Source organism: Eurosta solidaginis, chromosome 4 (genome assembly GCF_040869045.1).
Source record: "Eurosta solidaginis isolate ZX-2024a chromosome 4, ASM4086904v1, whole genome shotgun sequence".
NCBI lineage: Eukaryota > Metazoa > Arthropoda > Insecta > Diptera > Tephritidae > Eurosta > Eurosta solidaginis.
The window spans coordinates 138,565,016-138,580,051 of record NC_090322.1 but is presented as its reverse complement, the minus strand read 5'-3'; the positions used below and the strand labels follow the sequence as shown (position 1 = coordinate 138,580,051).

General features: G+C 38.7%; 1 pseudogene; it reads left to right on the top strand.

Moving 5' to 3' along the window:
- Positions 1-1,478: 1,478 nt before the first annotated feature.
- Positions 1,479-15,036, top strand: part of LOC137248211 (probable 4-coumarate--CoA ligase 1) — a 57,685-nt pseudogene continuing 44,127 nt past the window's right edge.

The window sequence follows — 15,036 nt, the reverse complement described above, 5'->3', positions numbered from 1 at the left end:
AATGACTCCAGCTTAAAGAGCGAAAAAGCAATTGCGAAACAGTGGCATAATTGTCATATAAGTCGTTTCACTGTCAGCAACAAAGCAACGCATGTGGTTGTTTTGTTTATTATTCTTAATGCGATAGTAGTTTATGCGCGATTGCAAATGAATGACAAAAATTGTTCTATAACTTCAGATACCTTTGGTAAAATACAATGTCATACACACTTTCGTAAATATGTATATGTTTCAACTAAAAACCTCAGAGCAAAACACGTGCCGCAAGCCAAACTACTTAATTTTTATATATGTAAATAAAAATCTTATTTTTAACTAAATCTCTCGGTTATATCAACTACATATATCATAAATTCAGTCCTAAAGAAATTGTTTCCAATAGCTGGGTGTTCCAATTTTTTAATGATACGCAAATTTCATTTTACACCACAGTAGCGTAATTTCTCTCCCGTTTATCGATCAATTTGCTCATCTAAATTTTATATTCATGGTGACATGCAACTTTTTTATACTCAGCGTGCTTTGCTCACAGATTATATTAACTTTGGTTGGATAACGGTTGGTTGTACAGGTATAAAGGAATCGAAATAAATATCGACTTCCATATATCAAAATCATCAGTATCGAAAAAAAATTTGATTGAGCCATGTCCGTCCGTCCGTCTGTCCGTTAACACGTTGAGACTCATGATAAACATTTTTTAAAATGGTCGTGGTGCCGCCCACTTGTATAACATCAATTTTACAAATATTATTAATCATAAATCAAAAATCGTTAAACCTATCGTAACAAAATTCGGCAGTGAGGTTGCCTTTACTATAAGGAATGCTTTGAAGAAAAATTAACGAAATCGGTTAAGGACCACGCCCACTTTTAAATAAAAGATTTTTAAAAGGGTCGTGGACGAATAAAATAAGCTATATTTCTGCAAAAAAGAGCTTTATATTAATGGTATTTCATTTCCCAAGAGGATTTATAACAATAAATAGGAAAAACTCCAAATTTTAAGAAATGGGCGTGGCACCGCCCCTTTTATGATGCAGCAATTTTATATGTTTCGGGAGCCATAACTCGAAGAAAAAATAACGGATCGTAAAAAAATTGGGTACACTAATTTTCCCCATAGCAGGAAATATTGCTAGAAAAAATGAACGAGATCGGTTAAGGACCACGCCCACTTTTATATAAAAGATTTTTAAAAGGGTCGTATACGAAAATAATTAGCTATAACTTAGCAAAAAATAGTTTTGAATCAATGATATTTCACTTATCAAGTTTTATTGTTAGAGGAAATGGGGAGACTTTTTTTAAACGGGCGGTGCCACGTGTTATGTAGAAAAGTAATTTAACTGAAATGAAATGTACAATTGAAGCTCACGCTGAGTATATAATGTTCGCTTACACCCGAACTTAGACACCTTTACTTGTTTTTATATAGTATGAATAAAAACTACCTACAAATGATCATATGAGTTTAGTTGTTACTATTTCGTTGGTTCTGAAAGGGCTTTGGGTTTAAGATGGACTTGTTTCGGAAAAAGTTTCAAAGTGTTTATGACGCGAAGAATAAAATTTGGCATGGGATCCGCACTGAACCAAATTATGGACCACAAGATTCGGTTGGAGCTGTAGCTCTTCAAAAACTATTACAGGAACCAAATAAAATAAATCAGGTATGACAAACAAAAAATGTACTTCCATAATTATATTGCACGTTTTATTGCAAATGGATGTAATGCAAAAATTTCAGTTTTTTTTTGGAAAACGGAAATCAAGTTTTACTATTTTAGATAGATGAATGCTTCCGCTAATTTCTAAGGGAAGAGTTACCCTAATTTAAAAGGCAGAAGAGCAAATTTTAATTATAAAGTCAATATACATATTGTTAAAAAAGTAAGGAAGGCTAAGTTCGGGTGTAACCGAACTTTACATACTCAGCTGAGAGCTTAGCTGCATTGTTTTCGTAGGGTTTCGTAGATGGTTTATAAGTGGTTTTTAATCCATATCACATACGTTTGGGAAATATCGACCAAATTGTAGACCAAGGGTGACGTTTTTTGGAAAGATTTTCCTTCATCCTTTGTTAAATAAGGGAAAATCACCATGTAGGAAAATGATCCCAGGGAAACCCTGGAATGTATTTGTATGACATGGGTATCAAATTAAAGGTATTAATGAGGGCTTTAAAAAGGAGTGTACCTTAGTTGTATATGTGAAGGCGTTTTCGAGATATCGACCAAAATGTGGACCAGCGTGCCCCAGAACATCATCTGTCGGGTACCGCTAATTTATTTATATATGGGGTATTCCATCCCATTTCGACCAATTTTGACCCGACCCCTTTAGAATTGGCTGAAAGTTTTTCTTCTTTTTCTAGCGTACGAAAGACGTTTTTCAGAAGTTTTTCACATTTTTTCATCCAACTCAAAAAAGTTATGAATTTAAAAAAAACACCATTTTTGTTTTCAAAATGCTATAACTTTTCAAAAATTGACCGTTTGGGATCTTTTTTTTTAATTTTTTTTTTTAAATGTACTTTTCAGAAAAAATTCAAAAAAATTTTTAAAGTTTTTTTTTTTTTTGTAATTTTTCAGTTTTTCGAGATTTTTCGAATTTCGCCCTTTTCAATTCTGCAATCATCCCCACCGAGAAAAAAAATGATCCCAAACGGTCAATTTTTGAAAAAGTTATAGCATTTTGAAAAAAACACCGTTTTTATCAAAATATTTAAAACTTATTTTGAGTTGAAAAACGGTGTTTTTTTTCAAAATGCTATACCTTTTTCAAAAATTGACCGTTTGGGATAATTTTTTTTAAATATGTTTTTAAATGTACTTTTCGGAAAAAATACAAAAAAAATTTTAAGTTTTTTTCAATTAAATAAAAAAAGAAAAAAATTCTCGGCCCACTCCGGGATTAGTGGGGATGATTGCAGAATTGATTGAAGTTTTTTATGAGAAAAAAAGGGCGAAATTCGAAAAATCTCGAAAAACTTAAAAATTACAAAAAAAAAACTTTAAAAATTTTTATGAATTTTTTCCGAAATGTACATTTAAAAACAAATTTAAAAAAAAAAGATCCCAAACGGTAAATTTTTGAAAAAGTTGTAGCATTTTGAAAACAAAAACGGTGTTTTTTTTAAAAATTCATAACTTTCTTTGAGTTGGATGAAAAAATTTGAAAAACTTCTGAAAAACGTCTTTCGTAAGCTAGAAAAAGAAAAAAAACTTTCAGCCAATTCTAAAGGGGTCGGGTTCAAAATTGGTCGAAATGGGATGGAATACCCCATATGTAATACCACGAACAGTATTGGTATAGAATTATGGCATTTTTTTCATTTTTCGAAATTTTCGATATCGAAAAAGTGGCCGTGGTCATAGTCAGATTTCGCCCATTTTTAATAACAAGATAAAGGGAGTTCAGATAAGTACGTGAACTAAGTTTAGTAAAGATATGTCGATTTTTGCTCAAGTTATCGTGTTAACGGCCGAGCGGAAGGACAGACGGTCGACTGTGTATAAAAACTGGGCGTGGCTTCAACCATTTTCACTGAAATCAGTTATCGTCATAGAAGCTATGCTCTTACCAAATTTCGCAAGGATTGGTAAATTTTTGTTGGACTTATGGCATTAAAGGTATTCTAGACAAATTAAATGAAAAAGGGCGGAGCCATGCCGATTTTGAAATTTTCTTTTATTTTTGTATTTTGTTGCACCATATCATTACTGGAGTTGAGGTTTGTGCATTTAACATTGAAAACATTGCTTTAACAAATATATACTAATCACACTAGATAGTGTGAAGATAATAGTGTTGGACAATATCGGGAGCTTGCACTGGCTGGAGGAAGTGGTTCCAAACCCCCTAGGGCAAGGCACGAACGCGTGGTTTGAGGTGGTGGATAAAGCTCAGATCCCCACTGGGCAAAAAGTTTTGGATACCATGCGTGATGAAGTCGGAGGATACGTTGCGACTTCTGCAGAGTCAGAATCTGAATATACCGACACAGTATTGGAAGGTACTTACTGTATCTCGACCTACGGAGGAGGTTCAGTTCTACTTCTTCCAAATAAACAAGTCGGTGGAGGATATACTGTACACGCAGCTTGGCAAACTGTCCTGGGGTACAGTAAAAATTTATATGCGACTCAGGAAAAGAAGTCCCACGGATAACAATCCAAACCCGCTAGAAGTGAGCGAAGTTGAATAGGACCTCGAAAGCCTTCGACCGAAGGGGTAGGTGGAGCACGCGGACGTCATCGCGAAGATGTAAGAGGAGGACAAACAGCCAAATGGTGCTGCGAGTCGCACACCCAGCAAAGCATTTACGCCTCGGGAAAAGAAGTCCCGTGGATAACAATCTTAATTTGCAAGAAGCGAAAGGGCTGAAGGGGACCTCGAAACCCATAAACCCAAAAGGCAAGAGGAGGATGTGAACGTCACGATGAAGGTGTTGGAGGGGGAAAAACAACCCATGGTGCTGCGGGTCTTACAGATATACCAGCTACACAATAAAGTGGCGTCGAGAGAACTCCTCCTAACCCCTGAGGAGGGCTCGTTTGATGTGGTACTAATCCAGTAGCCATGGGTCTCTTCGGGAGGAAAGGTTTCTTGGTTCAGCCTGCGCCAATTGGGTGTTTGCTATGCGCAAACGGAAGGAAGGGTACGAGATGTAGTCATGGTAAGGAAACAGCTGCATTAATATATGCTGCCTAACTACTGAGAACCTCGCAGTGGCGGCCGTCAAGCAGAAGAGTAAGCAGGAATTGTTGGCAACGTGCTGTATAGCCCATACTGTGGAGGCTCCACCGATGGAGTGCAAGAGGCTAGTATAGGAGAAAGGGCGCAAAGGGCGGTTGATAATGGCGCGGATGCAAATGCGCACCTCAATTGCGTGGGGATGAGGAGATACAAATGAGAGAGGTGAATCTCTATTTGGTTACATCCTGCTAATCAATTTGCAGAAAACCAAGAGGGGAAGTGTCCCTTCATATGTTGGTCTAACATCAAGCAATGTTCTTGATATTTCACTAAGCTAACGAACGACGAAATTGCGGAAGGGCGTAGAAAATGTCACAAAGCACGAAGAATAGCGCAGAGGGCACGCTCATCACCACGATATGCGGAGCTACACAGCATCTATGTTGCACAAAGAAAGGCACTTAAAAATGCCATAAAAAGAGCAAGAAGTTGAGCTTTAGGAAACTCCTGGATAATGTCGACCTTGATCCTTGGGGATCACCCTACAGAACTGTGATGGCCAAAGTTAAAGGACCGATATCACAGCAACTTATCAAAGCGAGGATATCGTAAGTACGGAAATTCCGCAAATTACAGAGCAAAGGTACTGGACGCTGCAAACAGAGTTGCTGATAACAAATCCCCAGGACCCGATGGAGTACCAAACATAGCCCTTACAGCTGCGATCAGAAGTAGGACTACATTATTTACTTATATTTTTAATGCCTGTATGCAAGAAGGCGTGTTCCCTCCCCGTGGAAACGACAAAGACTTGTCCTCTTGCTGAAACGTGGTAAACAGCCCCATCCTCATACAGGCCACTTTGTATGCTGGATTTCCTAGGAAGCGCCTACAGCTGACTAGAAAGCCCAAGTGGTTTATCGAATAAACAATATGGATTTCGCAAATCAAGATCCACCGTAGATGCAATAAAAACAGTCGTCAATATAGCTAGAGAAGCTATCTCTGGAGGCAAAAAAAAATGGAAGTCCTGGGCACGGATAACGTTGGACATCAAGAATGCTTTTAACACGGTGAAATGGATGCAGATAATGGCAGCGCTGCGAAGGTTCGGCACATCAGCTTACTTACGCAGAATAATTGGTAGCTATTTTAAAGAGATAGTACTTCTTTTTGACACGGATCAAGGAGCGAAAGAGTACAACATCACTGGAGACGTCCCAAAGGGATCTGTTCTTGGTCTAACGCTTTGGAATGCTATGTATGTAAAAACAGTAAGTTTATTGATATCATATTTCATGAGTAAATTAGTATTCAATATTAAAATTCACGGTATGGATATAATTGAGGTTTAAGTAGTTAATTCAACTTAAATGACATAGGTAGGTTTAATGCCAACGATCAACTTTACAACTTTCAACTGATCAACGTTATGTTGAGTCACGACTTGCGACTGACTTCCTCTCTTCTGATGTTACTCCGTTTTACCTCATCTAATGGGAGCATTGGAGAGTTGCCAGACTTCCCTTTTACATTCGACCATCTGACAACTCGTTGTCAGACCCTGACGACAGCAAATCTTCGTTGGATTCTACGTATCTCCACAGCTTCATATTATCTGCACTCGTACACGTAGTATTTGGGCCTTCTATTTGTGCAGCTTTTCTGACGTCGTATCGGCCATTGCGTTTTGCTTTAGTAACTTCGTATGGGCCAAGAAATGGGCTTGCTAACTTTTTACCGGCGACAAATTGTGTGCGCTTAATTGCAACCAGATCACCTGCTTTATATGCGTATTCCTCTTTGCGCTTCCTATCGTACTGCTTCTTATAAATATCTTGAGCTCGCTGTATTTCACCTTTCCCCACCTCACGCACCCTTCTTCGCTCTTCTTCAAAGTCATCGATGATTTCTTGTTCCAGCATAGACAACAACTTATCACTGCTTTTATCTTGGATTTTAACGCCAAACATTAATTCAAAAGGCGTTTTTTCGTAGAATTGTGAATATGAGAGTTTAATGCTTTTTGGACTTACGGAACAAACTTGTAACACTTTGAAGGATCCTCTGTTGACAGCTTGGATATTATGGAAAGAATAGATTGATTAATACGCTCAATTTGACCATTGCCACGGGCAACACCTGTAGTGCACCATACATGTTCAACCCCATTTTTTCTTACGAATTCCTCAAACGCATTTGAGGTAAATGCTGCTCCACGGTCGCTCACTATACGGGTAGGCATGCCAAATATGTTTGACCACTCATCCAACTTTTTGATGACTTCCTCACAGCCGGTAGATTTTGTTGTGAAAAGCCAAACGAATTTAGTGAAGCCATCCACCATTGCCAATATAAATTTATATTGTTTAGCTGTTGAATCCATCGGTCCCAGATGGTCGACGTGCACCGTATGTAGAGGCCTCTCGCCTTTGTCGATACAGTTCAAATACCCTTCCTGTATACCCAGCTTTCTGTTGTATATTATACAATGTACACAGCAGCCTACTATGTCCATTACTTTTCGCTCCAAGTGTGGTACCCAAAACTGTTGTTGCACCGAATGTATCGTTTTTTGAACTGCGAAGTGGCCGACATTATGCGCCTCTGCTATTATGGTACGTTCCATGGCTCGAGGCACTACCAGAAGATCATTTCCCCCGACGCTTTTATACAAAATATCACCTTTTAGTTTGAAACCGTCATATGGGCCTTTTTTCAGTAACTCCCGAATTGCGGTGATGAAGCTATCCTTCTCTTGCGACACTTTTAAACGTGCAGAAATACTCGCAGAAACGACTAGAATACTCGGATAGCGACTAAGTGAGTCTACATGCTTCAATTTATCAGCTGCTCGATGTTCAACATCGAAATTAAAATCTTGCATGTGTAAAATCCACTGCGCTACTTCCCTTGGAACGTCCTTTTTTCTTACGGTTTGCGTAAATGCTACGCAGTCTGTTACCAGCGTAAATTTTATACCAATCAAATAATGCCGAAACTTTTTAATAGCTAGGTATACTGCTTTGACTTCTAATATATAACTGTGGCGCTTGGCATCACTTGACGACGTCTTCTTACTCCAGTAAAAAACAGGGTGCAGCTGTTGGTCGAATCTCTGTAACAGTGCTGCCCGAAGCCCTCTTTGGAGGCATCTGTGTGCAGCTCCGTGGGTGCATTCCTACAATACAGCTTTAAGACTGGTTCTCTAAAAAGTACATCTTTCAGTAGCTTTATCGCGTTTAGTTCAGCTGCTTCCATCTTAAATGGTACATCATTTTTCAAAAGATTGGTCAGCGGGTGTGCCAGCTGCGAATACCCCTGAATAAATCTTCGAAAAAAACCCGTCAGGCCTAGAAAAGATTGCACCGCTTTAATATTCTTCGGCATGGGGAAATGTCTAACTGCGTTTGTTTTCTCGGTACTTGGCCAAATTTTGCCGTTCTCTATTTGATGCCCCAGAAAATTAATTTTTCGTTTTAAAAAATGGCATTTCTTCCAATTAATTTTAAGATTAAACCTGGCCGCAACTTCCAAAACTACTTTAAGTTTCGCTATGCATTCGTCGTCTGTCTGCGCATAGACAATAATATCGTCCATGTACAGCTGGATTACGTGCTGAGCTATCAAATCCTGAAATACGCAATTTACAAAACGAATAAAAGCCGCAGGGGAGTTGCAAAAACCAAACGGAGCCTTGTTAAACTCAAACAGTCCCTCTTTTGTGATAAAAGCTGTGTATTTCGTTTTGGCTTCGTCGATGGGAACGTGGAAAAAGCCATTTTCCAAGTCCATGACACAGAAAACTTCCGCTGCTTGAAGTGCCTCGAGCACGTCATCGATAAGCGGTACCGGGAAGCAATCTTTAAGAACCATACTGTTCAGTTGTCGAAAGTCAACACAAACTCGAAGGGTTTCATCCTTCTTCTAAACTGTTACGACTCTACTTGCAAAATTCGACGATGATCTACGCACAATGCCATCTTCCAACCAACAATCGACTTGATGTTTAATTGCTTCGCATTCGACGGGAGGGTGACGGCTCGGCTGCTGGCGAAAAGGTTTGATGTTCCCGTCTGGTACTATTTTGAGCGTAACTGGACATTCGACGCTCGAAGTTGCTGGCTTGTATTCGTTGATGAGACTGGATAACTGATTGGAACTGCGGTGGAGTGCTAATTTCTACCATACTTTCGCTAATATTATATACCTTCAACTCGTCGACCACTTCGGAGGCAACGGTCGCTGATAGCAACACAAACGTGAAACCCTTTTCATTCATCGTGACATGAAATTTTGAAACAAAGTCATACCCCAACAACACATCATACCCAATTTTTCTGTCATGAACTACGATGAACCGCTGCTGCATTTCAATGCCATCTACATTGACAATGCCTATAAAGTCACCTAGAGTCATTAAATATTTTGTAAATACTGGCCTTGACAATCGAAACATCAGCCCCTGTATCAACAAGGCAGCTGACCTCAACATCGTTTATTCGTACCACCTTAAAACGTTTTAGATCTTTCACCAGTTGCACACTCTTCGAGATTTGTGTACAATTTTTTGACATATGTCCATTACCATTACACCTAAAACATTTTGTGCCAGCCTTGCAGTCTTTTCTTAAATGCTCCACTGAACCGCAGTTAAAGCAATGATTAGTTTTAACACCTTGTGTACTTTTTTTACCACTACTGTATATATTTTTATACTCAGTTGAGCAGAGCTCACAGAGTATATTAACTTTGATTGGATAACGGTTGGTTGTACAGGTATAAAGGAATCGAGATAGATATAGACTTCCATATATCAAAATCATCAGTATCGAAAAAAAATTTGATTGAGCCATGTCCGTCCGTCCGTCCGTCTGTCCGTTAACACGATAACTTGAGTAAATTTTGAGGTATCTTGATGAAATTTGGTATGTAGATTCCTGGGCACTTATCTCAGATCGCTATTTAAAATGAACGATATCGGACTATAACCACGCCCATTTTTTCGATATCGAAAATTTCGAAAAACCGAAAAAATGCGATAATTCATTGCCAAAGGCGGATAAAGCGATGAAACTTGGTAGATGGGTTGACGTTATGACGCAGAATAGAAAATTAGTAAGATTTTGGACAATGGGCGTGGCACCGCCCACTTTTACAAGAAGGTAATTTAAAAGTTTTGCAAGCTGTAATTTTGCAGTCGTTGAAGATATCATGATGAAATTTTGCAGGAACGTTACTACTATTACTTTATATGTGCTAAATAAAAATTAGCAAAATTGGATGAATAACACGCCCACTTTTTAAACAAAATTTTTTTAAAATTCTAATTTTAACAAAAAATTTAATATCTTTACTGTATATAAGTAAATTAAGTCAAAATTCAAATCCAGTAATGATATGATGCAACAAAATACAAAAATAAAAGAAAATTTAAAAATGGGCGTGGCTCCGCCCATTTTCATTTAGTTTGTCTAGAATACTTTTAATGTCATAAGTCGAACAAAAATTTACCAATCCTTCTGAAATTTGGTAGGGGCATAGATTCTATGACGGTAACTGTTTTCTGTGAAAATGGGCGAAATCGGTGGAAGCCACGCCCAGTTTTTATACACAGTCCACCGTCTGGCCTTCCTCTCGGCCGTTAACACAATAACTTGAGCAAAAACCGATATATCTTTACTACACTTAGTCCACGTACTTATCTGATCTCACTTTATCTTGGTATAAAAAATGGCCGAAATCCGACCATAACCACGCCCACTTTATCGATATCGCATATTACGAAAAATGAAAAAAATGCCATAATTCTATACCAAATACGAAAAAAGGGATGAAACATGGTAATTGGATTGGTTTATTGACGCAAAATATAACTTTGGAAACAACTTTGTAAAATGGGTGTGACACCTACCATATTAAGTAGAAGAAAATGAAAAAGTTCTACAAGGCGAAATCAACAGCGTTTGGAATCTTGGCAGGAATACTGTTAGTGGTATTGCATATATAAATAAATTAGCAGTACCCGACAGATGATTTTCTGGATCACCTGGTCCACATTTTGGTCGATATCGCGAAAACGCCTGCACATATACACCTAAGGGCCACTCGCTTTTAAAACCCTCATTAATACCTTTAATTTGATATCCATATCGTATAAACAAATTCTAGAGTCACCCCCGGCCCACCCTAATGGCGATATCTCGAAAAGGCGTCCACCTATAGACCTAATGCCCACTCCCTCTAAAAATTCTCAGTAACACCTTTCGTTTGATACCCATATCGCACAAACATTCTAGAGTCACCCCTGGCCCACCCTAATGGCGATATCTCTAAAAGGCGTCCACCTATAGACCTAATGCCCACTCCCTCTAAAAATTCTCAGTAACACCTTTCGTTTGATACCCATATCGCACAAACATTCTAGAGTCACCCCTGGTCCACCCTAATGGCGATATCTCAAAAAGGCGTCCACTTATAGACCTAATGCCCACTCCCTCTAAAAATTCTCAGTAACACCTTTCGTTTGATACCCATATCGCACAAACATTCTAGAGTCACCCCTGGCCCACCCTAATGGCGATATCTCTAAAAGGCGTCCACCTATAGACCTAATGCCCACTCCCTCTTAAAATGCTCAGTAACACCTTTCGTTTGATACCCATATCGTACAAACACATTCTAGAGTCACCCCTGGCCCACCCTAATGGCGATATCTCGAAAAGGCGTCCACCCATAGACCTAATGCCCACTCCCTCTTAAAATGCTCAGTAACAACTTTCGTTTGATACCCATATAGTAAAAACATTCTAGAGTCACCCCTGGCCCACCCTAATGGCGATATCTCGAAAAGGCGTCCACCTATAGACCTAATGCCCACTCCCTCTTAAAATGCTCAGTAACACCTTTCGTTTGATATCCATATCGTACAAACATTCTAGAGTCACCCCTGGCCCACCCTAATGGCGATATCTCCAAAAGGCGTCCACCTATAGACCTAATGCCCACTCCCTCTTAAAATGCTCAGTAACACCTTTCGTTTGATACCCATATCGTACAAACACATTCTAGAGTCACCCCTGGCCCACCCTAATGGCGATATCTCGAAAAGGCGTCCACCCATAGACCTAATGCCCACTCCCTCTTAAAATGCTCAGTAACACCTTTCGTTTGATACCCATATAGTAAAAACATTCTAGAGTCACCCCTGACCCACCCTAATGGCGATATCTCGAAAAGGCGTCCACCTATAGACCTAATGCCCACTCCCTCTTAAAATGCTCAGTAACACCTTTCGTTTGATATCCATATCGTACAAACATTGTAGAGTCACCCCTGGCCCACCCTAATGGCGATATCTCGAAAAGGCGTCCACCTATAGACCTAATGCCCACTCCCTCTTAAAATGCTCAGTAACACCTTTCGTTTGATACCCATATCGTACAAACACATTCTAGAGTCACCCCTGGCCCACCCTAATGGCGATATCTCGAAAAGGCGTCCACCCATAGACCTAATGCCCACTCCCTCTTAAAATGCTCAGTAACAACTTTCGTTTGATACCCATATCGTACAAACATTCTAGAGTCACCCATGGTCCACCTTTATGGCGATATCTCGAAAAGGCTTCCACCTATAGAACTAAGGATTACTCCCTTTTAAAATACTCATTACCACCTTTCATTTGATACCCATATCGTAAAAACACATTCTAGAGTCACCCCTGGCTCACCCTAATGGCGATATTTCGAAAAGGCGTCCACCTATAGACCTAATGCCCACTCCCTTTTAAAATGCTCAGTAACACCTTTCGTTTGATACCCATATCGTACAAACATTCTAGAGTCACCCCTGGCCTACCCTAATGGCGACATCTCGAAAAGGCGTCCACCTATAGACCTAATGCCCACTCCCTCTTAAAATGCTCAGTAACACCTTTCATTTGATTCCCATATCGTACAAACACATTCTGGAGTCACCCCTGGTCCACCTTTATGGCGATATCTCGAAACGGCGTCCACCTATGGAACTAAGGATCACTCCCTTTGAAAATACTCATTAACACCTTTCATTTGATACCCATATCGTACAAGCATATTCTAGAGTCACCCCTGGTCCACCTTTATGGCGATTTCTCGAAAAGGCGGTCACCTATAGAACTAAAGCCCATTCCTTTTTAAAATACTCATTACCACCTTTCATTTGATACCCATATCGTACAAACACATTCTAGAGTCACCCCTGGCCCACCTTAATGGCGATATCTCGAAAAGGCGTCCACCGATAGACCTAAGGCCCGCTCCCTCTTAAAATGCTCAGTAACACCTTTCATTTGATACCCATATCGTACAAACAAATTCTAGAGTCAGCCCTGGTCCACCTTTATGGCGATATCCCTAAATGGCGTCCATCCATAGAACTATGGCCTACTCTCTCTTAAAATACTCTTTAATACCTTCCATTTGATACACATGTCATACAACCACATTCCAGGGTTACCCTAGGTTCATTTTCCTACATGGTGATTTTCCTTATTTTGTCTCCATAGCTCTCAACTGAGTATGTAATGTTCGGTTACACCCGAACTTAGCCTTCCTTACTTGTTATTTGTATTTTCGGTCTCGCCTTGCATATGTTCGTACATTTCATGTCTTTCATAAAGTTCCGACCACGATTTGCAAGTGTACATAATGTATTTGCACTCTTTCTTTACATTCAAGCCGTCGACTATATAACGAATTACCGAATCAATGTCAACACTACCAAGAGCGGCTATTTTTTTCATATGTAAAACATATTCGTGAAACGTCTCTTCAGCTTTCTTCTTTCTATCACTTAGTTTTTTATGCACTTCCGCGCTTCCCTAATTTTTCTTGAATTCTGCTTCTAGCGCTTTTTTTTAGCTCTGTATACGTACTTACAAACACGGATTCTAGGTATAATTGCGCAGTTTTAGTCATTTTGCTACGCGCCTGAACATATTTTTGTTTTTCGTTTAGACCGTAAGCGTCCGCGTTTTGTTCGAAGTTAGAAAACCAATGTTGTACCGGCATGTTTTGACCATCGAAGTCCGGCACAATTTTCGCAAAACTTTCCACGGTTATCTTTGGTTCATTTTGTTTAGTTTCATCAGCTTTTATTTTCAACGTAAGCAGTTTTATAACTTCTTGTAAGCTCTTATTATTTTCTTCGATCTTTGCCTTCATATTTTCACTACTTCTAACTATCGTTTCTACTTTTTCATCTTCGCTTTCGGCCGCGGAGTTCACCGTTTTTGCAAGTCTCTGAGAGCGCTTTTGAGGTTGTTGTAATTTCTTTTCGGTAACTTCGGTTTGGAATAAAGACATTCCTTCGCGAAATGAATTCGTCGCACACACGCACGTTAATTACACTGGTCGACGGCCAAAATTTACCAGAGAGGCCGTTATGAAATTCGTATGTAAAACCACCCCTGATTTCGAAAATCGAGTTCATTTTTGATTCTATGGTACCGTTTTTGAGATATTTGCAATTTACCGTTATTCGAAAAAACAAAAAAGATGGCTCCATTTAATTACGTATACCTCACGAATGGGTCAAGCAATTGCAAGAAAGTTTACAGAATCTGAAAGATGATAAAATTTGCTATAAATGCATAATACATTATTTTTTAGTCAACTAGATAGTTTTGGAGATATTAGCTTATAATTTCAGATTTTTGTTTTTTTTTTTTATGAAAAAATATGAAAAAATTACCATTTGCGAGGGCAGCATTCCAAAACCCCAACTTTTTTTCCAGATATTTTTTCTTTACATAAAGCTCTGTTTAATAAAAAAAAAGATAAGCTACCATCGAAGAAAATCGATGTAAAACTACGTAAGTTATAAGCGATCAAATAAAAATACCCAGGTTGCGCCATTTCAACGTATACCTCATAACGTATGTATGGTATAAAGAAGAGTGAAATATCTAGTTATGCTCTGTTTCTATTTAGTTAAAAATTCAATTTATGAATGAAATTACCCATATTTGGAACTTTTTTTTTAATTTATTTATGTTTATACTATATTCTAACAATCTTTATCTTAATTTTATTTTACTATGTAGTCGAAATAATTATGTGTTCTATTTGAGTGAGTGCAGAAAGTGAATTTTTAAAGACATATTTACGCCAGGAAAGAAAATATTAGATAGGTACACAAGTTATAGAATTTTGGGAAACTAATTTTAATAAGCCTTTAATATTTACCCATTTTCGCATAATTATTGATTAAGTCGTACACTATCTGCTCGTAGTTAGGGCTTTTGTGACTACCGAGAAAAGAAGCAACGACCTTTTCAAAGGATTCCCACGC